Source organism: Camellia sinensis, chromosome 9 (genome assembly GCF_055761805.1).
Source record: "Camellia sinensis isolate YWXY chromosome 9, ASM5576180v1, whole genome shotgun sequence".
In the NCBI taxonomy this organism is placed as follows: Eukaryota; Viridiplantae; Streptophyta; class Magnoliopsida; order Ericales; family Theaceae; genus Camellia; species Camellia sinensis.
The window spans coordinates 169,849,565-169,864,852 of record NC_138969.1 but is presented as its reverse complement, the minus strand read 5'-3'; the positions used below and the strand labels follow the sequence as shown (position 1 = coordinate 169,864,852).

General features: G+C 35.6%; 1 long non-coding RNA gene across 1 annotated transcript; it reads left to right on the top strand.

The window, feature by feature from the left end:
* The first annotated feature begins 11,356 nt into the window (after positions 1-11,356).
* LOC145798848 (uncharacterized) lies at positions 11,357-14,754 on the top strand. Its single transcript, XR_014340613.1, has 2 exons — positions 11,357-11,652; positions 14,505-14,754. It is a non-coding gene; the product is annotated as an uncharacterized LOC145798848 (long non-coding RNA).
* Positions 14,755-15,288: the final 534 nt, after the last annotated feature.

Here is a 15,288-nt window from a genome sequence, read left to right as displayed (position 1 = left end):
TAACAAATAATCTTCCCTTTTTATATGGGGTAAAATGGGCGTGCGTGGGATTTACAAATTTGTTACGATTGATCAGCGGATGGGTACGTTACGACCAATGTTCAGTTGATGTTGTAAATGTTTCCCAAAATATTACAAATTGAATATTCAAAAGTTGATTTTAAAATAGTTCCAAATGACAACAAAAATTCAAGTAGTCATACTTTTCAATGAAATACAAATAGTTGGTCGTAACAACGAATGATGCATAGCTAAGTGAAACACAATATTGCCTACATAAGTTTCCTTTCTGATTACAGTGACAATTCAGAAAGTCACATGGCAACAGTGAATTCATTGATTTACCTTACAGTGAGCATGCCCTTATTTTGTCGGTATATGCAGATGGATTGTCAAGTCATGTGACTTGGTGCACAGGCTTTCGTTTTCTTGATTTTTTGCTCGATTTTTTTATTACAGTGACAACTCACCTCTTATTGATATATGTGGGATTCTCAATTCAGAAACTCACATGGCAACAGTGAATTCACTGATTTGCCTTACAGTGAGCATGCCCTTATTTTGTCGGTATATGCAGATGGATTGTCAAGTCATGTGACTCGGTGCACAGGTTTTGGTTTTCTCGATTTTTTACTCGATTTTTTTATTACAGTGACAACTCATCTCTTATTGATATATGTGGGATTCTCAATTCAAAAAGTCACATGTCAACAGTGAATTCACTGATTTACCATACAGTGAGCATGGCCTTATTTTGTCGGTATATGTAGATGGATTGTCAAGTCCTGTGACTTGGTGCACAGGCTTTGGTTTTCTCGATTTTTTTATTTCAGTGACAACTCACCTCTTATTGATATATGTGGGATTCTCAATTCAGAAAGTCACATGGCAACAGTGAATTCACTGATTTACCTTACAGTGAGCATGCCCTTATTTTGTCGGTATATGCAGATGGATTGTCAAGTCATGTGACTTGGTGCACAAGCTTTGGTTTTCTCGATTTTTTGCTCGATTTTTTTATTACAGTGACAACTCACCTCTTATTGATATATGTGGGATTCTCAATTCAAAAAGTCACATGACAACAGTGAATTCACTGATTTACCTTACAGTGAGCATGCCCTTATTTTGTCGATATATGCAGATGGATTGTAAAGTCATGTGACTTGGTGCACAGGCTTTGGTTTTCTTGATTTTTTGCTCGATTTATATATTATAGTGACAACTCACCTCTTATTGATATATGTGGGATTCTTAATTCAGAAAATCACATGGCAACAGTGAATTCACTAATTTACCTTGCAATGAGCATGCCCTTATTTTGTCGGTATATGCAGATGGATTGTCAACTCATGTGACTTGGTGCACATGCTTTGGTTTTCTCAATTTTTTGCTCGATTTTTTTATTACAGTGAGAACCCACCTCTTATTGATATATGTGGGATTCTCAATTCAGAAAGTCACATGGCAACAGTGAATTCACAAATTTACCTTACAGTGAGCATGTCCTTATTTTGTCGGTATATGCAGATGGATTGTCAAGTCATGTGACTTGGTGCAAAGGCTTTGGTTTTCTCGATTTTTTGCTCGATTTTTTTATTAAAGTGACAACTCACCTCTTATTGATATATGTGGGATTTTCAATTCAGAAAGTCACATGGCAACAGTGAATTCAATGATTTACCTTACAGTGAGCATGCCCTTATTTTGTTGGTATATGCAGATGGATTGTCAAGTCATGTGACTTGGTGTACAGGCTTTGGTTTTCTCGATTTTTGGTTCGATTTTTTTACTACAGTGACAACTCACCTATTATTGATATATGTGGGATTCTCAATTCAGAAAGTCGCATGGCAACAGTGAATTCACGGATTTACCTTACAGTGAGCATGCTCTTATTTTGTTGGTATATGCAGATGGATTGTCAAGTTATGTGACTTGGTGTACAAGCTTTGGTTTTCTCAATTTTTTGCTCGATTTTTTTTATTACAGCGACAACTCACCTCTTATTGATATATGTGGGATTTTTAATTCAGAAAGTCACATAGCAACAGTGAGTTCACTGATTTCCCTTATAGTGAGCATGTCCTTATTTTGTCGGTATATGCAGATGGATTGTCAAGTCATGTTACTTGGTGCACAGGTTTTGGTTTTCTCAATTTTTTGCTCGATTTTTTTATTACGGTGACAACTCACCCTCTATTGATATATGTGGGATTCTCAATTCAGAAAGTCACATCGCAATAGTGAATTCACTGATTTACCTTACAGTGAGGATGCCCTTATTTTGTCGGTATATGCAGATGGATTGTCAAGTCATGTGACTTGGTGCACAGGCTTTGGTTTTCTCGACTTTTTGCTCAAGTTTTTTATTACAGTGAGAACTCACCTCTTATTGATATATGTGGGATTCTCAATTCAGAAAGTCACATGGCAACAGTGAATTCACTGATTTACTTTACAGTGAGCATGCCCTTATTTTGTCGGTATATGCAGATGGATTGTCAAGTCATTTGACTTGGTGCACAGGCTTTGTTTTTCTCGATTTTATGCTCAATTTTTTTATTACAGTGACAACACACCTCTTACTGATATATGTGAGATTCTCAATTCAGAAAGTCAAATGGCAACAGTGAATTCACTGATTTACCTTACAGTGAGCATGCCCTTATTTTGTCGGTATATGCTGATGAATTGTCAAGTCATGTGACTTGGTGCACAGGCTTTGATTTTCTCGATTTTTTGCTCGATTTTTTTATTACCGTGACAACTCACCTCTTATTGATATATGTGGGATTCTCAATTCAGAAAGTCACATGGCAACAATGAATTCACTGATTTACCTTACAATGAGCATGCCCTTATTTTGTCGGTATATGCAGATGGATTGTAAAGTCATGTGACTTGGTGCACAGGCTTTAGTTTTCTCGATTTTTTGCTTGATTTTTATATTACAGTGACAACTCACTTTTATTGATATATGTGGGATTCTCAATTCAGAAAATCACATGGCAACAGTGAATTCACTGATTTACCTTACAGTGAGCTTGCCCTTATTTTGTCGGTATATGCAGATGGATTGTCAAGTCATGTGACTTGGTGCACAAGCTTTGGTTTTCTCGATTTTTTGCTCGATATTTTTATTACAATGACAACTCACCTCTTATTGATATATGTGGGATTCTCAATTCAGAAAGTCACATGGCAACAGTGAATTCACAGATTTTCCTTACAGTGAGCATGCCGTTATTTTGTTGGTATATGCAGATGGATTGTCAAGTCATGTGATTAGTACACAGGCTTTGGTTTTCTCGATTTTTTGCTCGATTTTTTTATTAAAGGGACAACTCACCTCTTATTGATATATGTGGGATTCTCAGTTCAGAAAGTCACATGGCAATAGTGAATTCACTGATTTAGTTTACAATGAGCATGCCCTTATATTGTCGGTACACGCAGATGGATTGACAAGCCATGTGACTTGGTGCACAAGCTTTGGTTTTCTCGAATTTTGGCTCGATTTTTTATTACAGTGGCAACTCACCTCTTATTGATATATGTGGGATTCTCAATTCAGAAAGTCACATGGCAACAGTGAATTCACTGATTTACCTTACAGTGAGCATGCTCTTATTTTGTTAGTATATGCTGATGGATTGTCAAGTCATATGACTTCGTGCACAGGCTTTGGTTTTCTTAATTTTTTGCTCGATTTTTTTATTACAGCGACAACTCACCTCTTATTGATATATGTGGAATTTTTAATTCAGAAAGTCACATGGCAACAGTGAATTCACTGATTTCCCTTACAGTGAGCATGCCCTTATTTTGTCGGTATATGCAGATCGATTGTCAAGTCATGTAACTAGGTGCACATGTTTTGGTTTTCTCAATTTTTTACTCGATTTTTTTATTGCAGTGACAACTCACCTCTTATTGATATATGTGGGATTCTCAATTCAGAAAGTCACATGGCAACAATGAATTCACTGATTTACCTTACAGTAAGGATGCCCTTATTTTCTCGGTATATGCAAATGGATTGTCAAGTCATGTGACTTGGTGCACAGGCTTTGGTTTTCTCGATTTTTTGCTCGATTTTTTTATTACAGTGACAACTCACCTCTTATTGATATATGTGGGATTCTCAATTCAGAAAGTCACATGGCAACAGTGAATTCACTGATTTACCTTACAGTGAACATGCCCTTATTTGGTCGGTTTATGCAGATGTATTGTCAAGTCAGTTGACTTGGTGCACAGGCTTTGGTTTTCTTGATTTTTTGCTCAATTTTTTTATTACAATGACAACTCACCTCTTGTTGATATATGTGAGATTCTCAATTCAGAAAGTCAAATGGCAACAGTGAATTCACTGATTTACCTTACAGTGAGCATGCCCTTATTTTGTCAGAATATGCAGATGGATTCTCAAGTCATGTGACTTGGTGCACAGGCTTTGGTTTTCTCGATTTTCTGCTCGATTTTTTTATTACAGTGACAACTCACCTCTTATTGATATATGTAGGATTCTCAATTCAGAAAGTTACATGGCAACAGTGAATTCATTGATTTACCTCACAGTGAGCGTGCCCTTATTTTGTTGGTATATGCAGATGGATTGTCAAGTCATGTGACTTGGTGCACAGGCTTTGGTTTTCTCGATTTTTTGCTTGATTTTTTTATTACAGTGACAACTCACCTCTTATTGATATATGTGGGATTCTCAATTCAGAAAGTCACATGGCAACAATGAATTCACTGATTTACCTTACAGTGAGCATGCCCTTATTTTGTCGGTATACGCAGATGGATTGTCAAGTCATGTGACTTGGGGCACAGGCTTTGGTTTTCTCGATTTTTGGCTTGATTTTTTTATTTCAGTGACAACTCACCTCTTATTGATATATGTGGGGTTCTCAATTCAGAAAGTCACATAGGAACGGTGAATTCACTGATTTGCCTTACAGTGAGCATGCCCTTATTTTGTCGGTATATGCAGATGGATTGTCAAGTTATGTGACTTGGTGCACATGTTTTGGTTTTTCTCGATTTTTTGCTCGATTTTTTTGTTACAGTGACAACTCACCTCTTTTTGATATATGAGGGATTCTCAATTCAGAAAGTCACATGGCAACAGTGAATTCATTGATTTACCTTACAGTGAGCATGCTCTTATTTTGTCAGTATATGCAGATGGATTTTCAAGTCATGTGACTTGGTGCACAGGCTTTGGTTTTTTTAATTTTTTGCTCGATTTTTTTATTACAGCGACAACTCACCTCTTATTGATATATGTGGAATTTTTAATTCAGAAAGTCACATGGCAACAGTGAATTCACTGATTTCCCTTACAGTGAGCATGCCCTTATTTTGTCGGTATATGCAGATCGATTGTCAAGTCATGTAACTTGGTGCACATGTTTTGGTTTTCTCAATTTTTTGCTCGATTTTTTTATTACAGTGACAACTCGCCTCTTATTGATATATGTGGGATTCTTAATTCAGAAAGTCACAAGGCAACAGTGAATTCACTGATTTACCTTACAGTGAGGATGCCCTTATTTTGTCGATATATGCAGATGGAATGTCAAGTCATGTGACTTGGTTCACAGGCTTTGGTTTTCTCGATTTTTTGCTCGATTTTTTTATTACAATGACAACTCACCTCTTATTGATATATGTGAGATTCTCAATTCAGAAAGTCAAATGGCAACAGTGAATTCACTGATTTACCTTACAGTGAGCATGCCCTTATTTTGTCAGTATATGGAGATGGATTGTCAAGTCATGTGACTTGGTGCACAGGCTTTGGTTTTCTCGATTTTCTGCTTGATTTTTTTATTACAGTGACAACTCACCTCTTATTGATATATGTAGGATTCTCAATTCAGAAAGTCACTTGGCAACAGTGAATTCATTGATTTACCTTACAGTGAGCGTGCCCTTATTTTGTTGGTATATGCAGATGGATTGTCAAGTCATGTGACTTGGTGCACGGGCTTTGGTTTTCTCGATTTTTTGCTTGATTTTTTTATTACAGTGACAACTCACCTCTTATTGATATATGTGGGATTCTCAATTCAGAAAGTCACATGGCAACAGTGAATTCACTGATTTACCTTACAGTGAGCATGCCCTTATTTTGTCGGTATATGCAGATGGATTGTCAAGTCATGTGACTTGGTGCACAGGCTTTGGTTTTCTCGATTTTTGGCTTGATTTTTTTATTTCAGTGACAACTCACCTCTTATTGATATATGTGGGGTTCTCAATTCAGAAAGTCACATAGGAACGGTGAATTCACTGATTTGCCTTACAGTGGGCATGCCCTTATTTTGTCGGTATATGCAGATGGATTGTCAAGTCATGTGACTTGGTGCACATGCTTTGGTTTTTCTCGATTTTTTGCTCGATTTTTTTGCTACAGTGACAACTCTCCTCTTTTTGATATATGAGGGATTCTCAATTCAGGAAGTCACATGGCAACAGTGAATTCACTGATTTACCTTACAGTGAGCATGCTCTTATTTTGTCAGTATATGCGGATGGATTTTCAAGTCATGTGACTTGGTGCACAGGTTTTGGTTTTCTCGATTTTTGCTCGATTTTTTTATTACAGTGACAACTCACCTCTTGTTGATATATGTGGGATTCTCAATTCAGAAAGTCACATGGTAACAGTGAATTCACTAATTTACCTTACAGTGAGCATGCCCTTATTTTGTCGGTATATGCAGATGGATTGTCAAGTCATGTGACTTGGTGCACAGGCTTTAGTTTTCTCAATTTTTTTATTACAGTGACAACTCATCTCTTATTGATAGATGTGGGATTCTCAATTCAGAAAGTCACATGGCAACAGTGAATTCACTGATTTACCTTACAGTAAGCATGCCCTTATTTTGTCGGTATATGCAGATGGATTGTCAGGTCAAGTGACTTGGTACACTGTATTTGCTTTTCTCTGTTTTTTCATTCTAGTGACAACTCATACCTTGTTCGTATATGTGGGATTGTCATACAGAGGCATCTTTCTAAAGCCGTTCATAACCAACTTTATAAACGACTAAAGGTGAAGACATAACCTTACAACTCATTTCGCCCTACGAAATTATCGTTCATTTGTTTTAAAAAAATTAGCATGGCTACATGACTCATGGGAGGAAGTGGGAATCGCAAAGGTGGTAGGAACTTGCAAAGGGGTAACAGTTCACGACAAGGAGGAGAAAAGGGACTTGGCGATGCTGAAGACGATTCATGGGAGGGAGTGGGAATACATGTTTTAGATTATGCTTGTGCTTATCGTGATAGGTTTGGGAAGCGACATTTTTTGATGCCCAAGTATTATCGAGTTCAAGGAGGTTCATGTATGGAGCCATCTGACAATCAAACAGGATATGGTTTATCTGACGCTGCTCGTCTCAAGTGGCCCGCACTATTTATAGAGCGAGTGCAAATGGAAAGATTATGTCGGGAAAATCGACTGGAGGTGCCAAAAGCACGTTCTGTTGAGATCCAAAAGGAAGATCCTGATAATGTTGATCGACTATGTGAAAGATTACAACGTGAGATTTCTCAAATGCGCCGTAGGTTAGCCCGCGATATGCAGCTATACATAGTTAAGAAGGTTGCCCAGAAGAACAGAACAGAACCAAATGTTGCGGCTATCAAGGGTATCATGGAGGATCCTGAACTTGTTTTTGACGCTGAGCTTTCGGATTATTCAGACTCTGAGCCACCTGCCGATTAAAGCTCAAATTAGGTGTTAATGTCTACACTTTGGCAATATTAGGTCATGCATCAATATGTAATGTCTGTGTTAGACTAAGTATTTCCGTAATGAGTTTGCCAGATTGTCTGCCTAATATTTGTCTGTCTAACTATTATGTTTATGTATTGTGTGTTCAGTTCAGGATGTCTAGGATGTATGTATTGTGTGTTCAGTTCATGGTGTCCAGAATGTATTTTTGTGGGAGACTTAGGTCTGTACTACCTATGTAACTGAAAACTGTTACATTTGCAACTTCAGTTATATTGTTTTCATGCCTGTATGAGTATTTAGTAAATTAGTGACTTTGTATATTATGTATTAAGTTTTATTACAAAAATGTTGACAAAATTTATTTTAGGAGAAATACACATTTTCTTAACTTGTTCATCTTCTCAATCGTGAGAACCCAATAATGTAACCATTATTCATTGGATATAACAAATAACGTTCTCATTCTTACAAAAAACTACACTACCAATTGAATAAAACAAATAACCTTTACATTCATTCATTCATTGCACAACATCAGTTTTATGAAATAAGCGAAACACCTTAGACAAAAGACAAAAATTAAAATTTAACATGAAAACGCCTTTAGTAAAGCCAAAAAAAAAATTATTAATTACATTATTACCTTCTAACCCAAAACAAAGACAAAACAAAACAAAAAATAAAAAAAATTTACATGAAAACGGCTTTAGTAAAGACAAAAAAAATTTCTAAATTACACCTTCTAACCCAACACAAAGACAGAAGAAATTTTTTTTTTAATGAATTACATTATCACCAAAACAATGACAACAGAAAAAAAAATTAAAAAAAATTTTAAATGAACAGTGAAAGCATGGTTTCAATCCACGCTTATTGTAGTGAACAGTGAAAGCGTGGTTTCAATCCACGCTTCTTGTAGTGAACACTGAAAGCGTGATTCACAATCACGTTTTCTTCAAAAAACAAACTTAAACAATATGCACAGTGAAAGTGTGGTTTAGAACCACGCTTTCATCAAAAAAAACAACTTAAACGACATGCACAGTGAAAGTGTGGTTTGGAACCACATTTTCTTCAGAAAAAAAAAAATATGTTAAAAGCGTGGTTTGCAACCATGCTTTCTTAATTAAAAGCACGGTTTCTAATAGCGCTTTCATTGTTCATCAAACTTTCGGCCCTAAACAGTGAAAGCGTGATTTGTAATAGCGCTTTAGCCTAGTTTGGGAATTTCGTCCAAACTAGGCCTAGTTTGGAAATTAAGTTGATAAATTGGCTTAATATGGGAAAAGCCTCGGCATTACGTTTTAATTTTTATTTTTATTTGTTCTGTAATTTTCTAAAGAAACCCATCTTTGAATGCATTGGAATTACTGCTCTCTTACTCATCTTTTGATTTCCAAGTCCAAACTGCCCACATGAGAAAAAATAATTTAAAAAAAAATTTGTGAAAACGGGTAAATACGTTTTATAAAACGACTTTTATAAAACCGTTTTTTATTAAAAAAATTTTGGACAAAAAATATTTATGTTGCAAATATTTTTAAAAAAAATTAATGTAAAAACGGTTTTACCAAAATTGTTTTTTACTAAAAATATTTTTGGTCAAAAAACGACTTTTCTAAAATCGTTTTTATTAAAAATATTTTTGGTCAACAAATATTTATGTTGAAAATATAAATTAAAAAAAATTAATGTAAAAACGGTTTTACCAAAACCGTTTTTTATTAAAAATATTTTTGGTCAAAAAATATTTGTGTTGAAAATATAAATTAAAAAAAATTAATGTAAAAACGGTTTTATCAAAACCATTTTTTTATTAAAAATATTTTTGGTTAAAAAATATTTATGTTGAAAATATAAATTAAAAAAATTAATGTAAAAACGGTTTTATCAAAACCGTTTTTTATTAAAAATATTTTTGGTTAAAAAATATTTATGTTAAAAATATAAATTAAAAAAAAATTAATATAAAAACGATTTTACCAAAATCATTTTTAATTAATTCAGAATTAATTAAAAACTTAATTAAAATCAATTTTTCTAAAATTGTTTTCTATGTTCAAATATTATCATTATTTTAATCACAAAATACGGCTTTTAAAAAGTCATCTTCTAAAAAACGGCATTGCTAAAATCGTTTTACCTATTATAGAAATAAAGATAAAAACATTGGGACTAACGTTCTGAAAATGGCATAGTCAGGGAAATCAGCCCTCTCTCTCTCTCTCTCTCGCAAGCAGCGACAGTGGCAGCAGCAGCAAGAGGGGACGGCGGCGAGCAGTGAGCGACGACGGTGAGTAGCGAGTGACGAAGGCTAGCAGTGGCAACAGCGGTGACGAGGATTTCAGCTAATTGACGTTCATTGATCTCCGACAACGACAATATCTACTCTTTCCGTTCATTCTTCGATTGATCTCCTCTTCTCCTTTCCTCTATATCTGAAAACTTCTCTGAGACTATACATTTTGTAAATTGTAATCTTCTTTAATTCGCCAAAAAAAATTAGGGTTTCTTTTGTTTGTAAATTAAGACGGTGTAAAGCACGATTAGATTCACAATCAGAAGAAATTGCCAAAGCAAATACACTAATCACTCACCCAGCAATCCATCAAGTTCCTTATCGGCAAAAGGTAAGTATCAAAAAACTCTCTCTATTTATATTTGTATCCTTTTGCTTTTTGTTTTTTTAATGGATTTAAAACTAATATGGGTGAGAGTATTTTAATATTTTTGATGGGTTTGTTATTAATTTTGATGGGTTTATGATTAATTTTGTTGGTTTTAATTCACATTAATCCTTTTGAACTCTTCGGTTTTTTTAGTGGGTTTATGATTTTTTGTGCTAGTTTTGAATGTTGAGGAAGATGGGGTGTTTTTTTTGAACTCTGGCATTTTTGTTCTGTTATAAGGAAGATGGTGTTCCCAGGAGAAAGCGGTATAAGGTGGTGATTTGGTATAAGGTGGTGATTTAATATAAGGTGGTCCCTCCCCTAGTTTGTATGTTATAAGGTGCATATTGGATGGTGTTCCCCGGAATTAGACCAATTCCTACAATGTAACTTCATTTACATTTTGCATTTTTTTGAGTAACAATTTATGTCTAATTAGCTTAGTAAGAAAATGTCTATTTCATTTGTTATTGACTAATACTAGTATTCGTTTTTGGAACTTGGTTGACTCTTGTTGCATTTTTATAATTTTCAGCCCTTAAACTCTGGTATTGGGCATTGTTAAGCTAATTTCAAGAGAATCAATACGCACCTCTATATTTTGTTCATATGATTACTTAGTGGAGAAATTTTTTGACCTTAAATTCTCGTCCACCGCTAATCAGAGTTTCTCTCTATTTACTCAATTACATTAGTGGGTTTAAACATCACCTAAGTATTGTGTGTAAGCTAATGAACCTAACTCTGTGTGGCTGGTGAACAATAATTCCTCTGCTAAACCCAAATAATTTGTATGAGGTCTTAATCATGCTACTGTTGTTGTGAAGGGTCTCTCATAGAAGACAACTGAGGAAGATTTATACCAGATCATTGTACTTTTCTACTCAATATTTTTAATTACTTCATTTGTTAATTCTTTTAGTTTACTACATTGGCTACATCTCATTACTTTTACCATCAATAAGCTGAATGGGGACAACTTCGCCATGTTCACGTGATCAAAGAATGCAATTCAGGCATCTCTCATGGCTTTGCTTTTATTGATTTCCCTTCTGTGGTATCGATTAAGCATATCATGTCAGCATTTGATAGTTTGGCATTATGAAAGGCACATGTGAGTTAAATTGTTGTGAAATAGGGAGTTGCACGTGCAATGATGGATAAACTTGGAGACAAAGGTCTTGTTGTGGATGGTAGGAAGCTCTTCTTCGAGTACAGGTATAAGCATTTTTAATGCAAGATTGGTACACTTTTTTTGGCGCATCGGAGGCCATAGCCTTGGGGATGGGAAATTGAACACTTTTTTGGTACACTTTAATTAATTTTAATGCATGCTTTGCTTTTGCATTGTCCAATTACTGAGTTACAGTGCTTTCCTCTTATCGAATTTGAATTATATGTTATTGTCTATATGTTTTAGGAATTGTATTATTCTTTCTTAGTTCTTTAGAAATATTCTTCATGGTAGATAGTATGGGTGAGATTTGGACCATATCTTATTCAACTTCCGTTATGAATTTTTGATTGAGATTTTTGTTAGTTTTCTTCTCGTATCTTCTCATGCATTGCATATTATAAATAAGCTGAACACTTCTGCCACATATGACTTGTTGGAGTTGTTCTTTAACAGCAGGTAAGAACTCTTTAAATTATAAAGATACATCGATCTAAAGTTGCAATAACCGTGAGATTGATATTCTTCTTGCATGCCTTGGCTGTGATATTATTTCAGATAAGAAGCTCTTTATGTTAAATAGGAAAATTAATTTTGGCAGAATGGTTCTTGAAATTAGTGTCAGTGGAGTTCGCAGCATACGAAGGTTTGCACCATCAATACGAATCTTGCTCTTCAAAATGGAAGATTGCTGCCTGGCCCCCCACCGTATCCATTGTCTGCTTCATCTTATATTGGAGAATAAAATACTATGACATAATAGCATGATGACATCACAATCATCTACATAAATTGGCCATCTAGCAACATTAATATCCATAATTTTCTACAAATTCAAATTAACTGAGTGGGTGTCTGGCAAGGGCTATTAGATTAGAGTTTAGTAAGCATCTAAACACAGTATTTTAAAATGATTAATCACCTGGGAATGGTCTTTACAGTAACATAGTATCACTTGACTTGTATGTAGGGAGAAAGATTTACGATCGACTAATTCCTTAAGAAACTTAGAATTTGAGGTGTTGACATCCCAAAATCACCAAACGGCTTTGGATTAGCACGAAACTTGACACACACGACTACCTAGGCATGAGAGACTTGTGGGAGAAGATGGGACTCGAATCGAGTTCCCGGTTTAGGAGTTAGAGCCGGATTTCACTCTAGACAAACTAGTTTCTTAAGAAACTTAGAATTCAAGATGTTAACGCCTCAAAATCACCAAACAGCATTGGAGTAGCACGAAACTTTTCACACGACTGGCTAGGCACGAGAAACTTGTGGGAGGAGATGGAACTCGAATCGAGTTCCCGATTTGGGAGCTAGACCCGGATTTCAATCCAGACAAACTAGTTTCTTAAGAAACTTAGAATTCAAGGTGTTAACGTCCCAAAATCACCAAATGGTGTCGGAGTGGCATGAAACATTTCACACACAACCACCTTGGCATGAGAGACTTATGGGAGAAGACGGGGACTCAAATCGGGTTCTTGGTTTGGGAGTAGAGTCGGATTTCACTCTAGACAAACTAGTTTTTTAAAAAACTTAGAATTCGAGTTGTTAACGCCTCAAAATCACCAAACGGCGTCGGAGTAGCACGAAACTTGGCACACATGACCGCCTAGGCACGAGAGACTTGTGGGAGAAGATAGAACTCGAATCGGGTTCCCAATTTCGGAGTTAGAATCGAATTTCACTCTAGGCAAACTAGTTTCTTAAGAAACTTAGAATTCGAGGTGTTGACGCCCCAAAATCGACAAACGGCGTCGGATTAGCACGAAACTTGGCACACATGACTGCCTAGGCATGAGAGACTTGTGGAAGAAGATGGGACTCGAATCGGGTTCCCGGTTTGCGAGTTAGAGCCGGATTTCACTCTAGACAAACTAGTTTCTTCAGAAACTTAGAATTCGAGGTGTTAATGCTCCAAAATCACCAAATGGCGTCGAAGTAGCATGAAACTTGGCGCACACGACCGCCTAGGCACGAGAGACTTATGGGAGAAGACGGGACTCGAATCGAGTTCCTGGTTTGAGAGTTAGAGCCGGATTTCACTCTAGACAAACTAATTTCTTAAGAAACTTAAAATTTGATGTGTTGAAGCCCCAAAATCACCAAACAGCGTCAGATTAGCAAGAAACTTGGCACACATGACCGCCTAGGCACGAAAGACTTGTGGGAGAAGACAGGAATCAAATCAGGTTCCTAATTTGGGAGTTAGAGCCAGATTTCACTCTAGACAAACTAGTTTCTTAAGAAACTTAGAATTTGAGGTGTTAACGCCTCAAATTCACCAAATGGCATCGGAGTAGCACGAAACTTGGCACACACAACCGCCTAGGCACGAGAAACTTGTGGGAGAAGACGGTACTCGAATTGGGTTCCTGATTTATGAGTTAGAGTCGGATTTCACTCTAGACAAACCAATTTCTTAAGAAATTTAGAATTCGAGGTGTTGACACTCCAAAATTACCAAACGGCATCGGATTAGCACGAAACTTAGCACACCCGACCGCCTAGACGTGAGAGACTTGTGGGAGAAGACGTGACTCAAATCGATTTCCCGATTTGAGAGTTAGTGTCGGATTTCACTCTAGACAAACTAGTTTTTTAAGAAACTTAGAATTTGAGGTGTTGATGTCTCAAAATCACCAAACAGCGTTGGATTAGCATGAAACTTGGCACACACGACCGCCTAGGTACGAGAGACTTGTAGGAGAAGACAAGACTCAAATCGGGTTCCCAGTTTGAGAGTTGGTGCCGGATTTCGGTCTTGGCAAAATTATTTACTTAATTATCTTTGTAATTGTATAGTAGTTAAATTTTTTATGTTTTTTTGTAATTAACATATTAACACATAATTATGTTGTAATTAATTATTTTTATTTTTTGTTTTCAGATATTTCCCGAGTAGGTGTTTGCTTCTTGTGGAATGCATGCCTATAAAGAATGTGACTAACTTTGGCTTTTGTTACCCACGGAGAACGATGAGAAAAACTTTTAATTTTGGTTTATGTTATTTTGAATTATGAACGGCATTATGTATTTAAACATTATATATGTATCATGGAACATTTTGTAGTGGGTAATTTTGTTGATATGTAGTTATGAATACAAGAATATTTTTAGTATTGAGAAATTGTTATTTCTATACAGAAATTTTTATATTATTATGCAATTATTAGTTTTTTTTTAATTGTTTTTCATATAATACAGGTAATTTTAATATTTTTAATAATTTTATTACAATTTTTTTTTTTCAACGGCACCACACCGTCACAAAAAATATTAGAACCATTGGCGACAGTGGTCATACCATTGTAACAAAAAACAATTTGCGACAACATTTTTTGCCGTCTCAAATAAAACTTTTAGCGATGATGAAACAGTATCGTGGCAAACGGTCTCAATTTTTTTCATATTGTATGTGATAGTAAAATGCCTTCGCAAAAGGCAATAATTGCTAATTTTTTTTTTGCAACGCCCTCTGTTGTGACCTCTCCTTTGTCGTAGCTAAAGGTCATTTGTCGTCGCTAAAAGTTTTTTGAGCATTAAGAGTATTAGCGACGAGTACCGTTGCAAAAACTTCAAATTTTTGTAGTGAGAGAGAGAGAGAGAAAAAATAAATACACATAGAGTAGTATGAAAATTATAGGTTGAAAATGAGGATTGAATTGAATTCA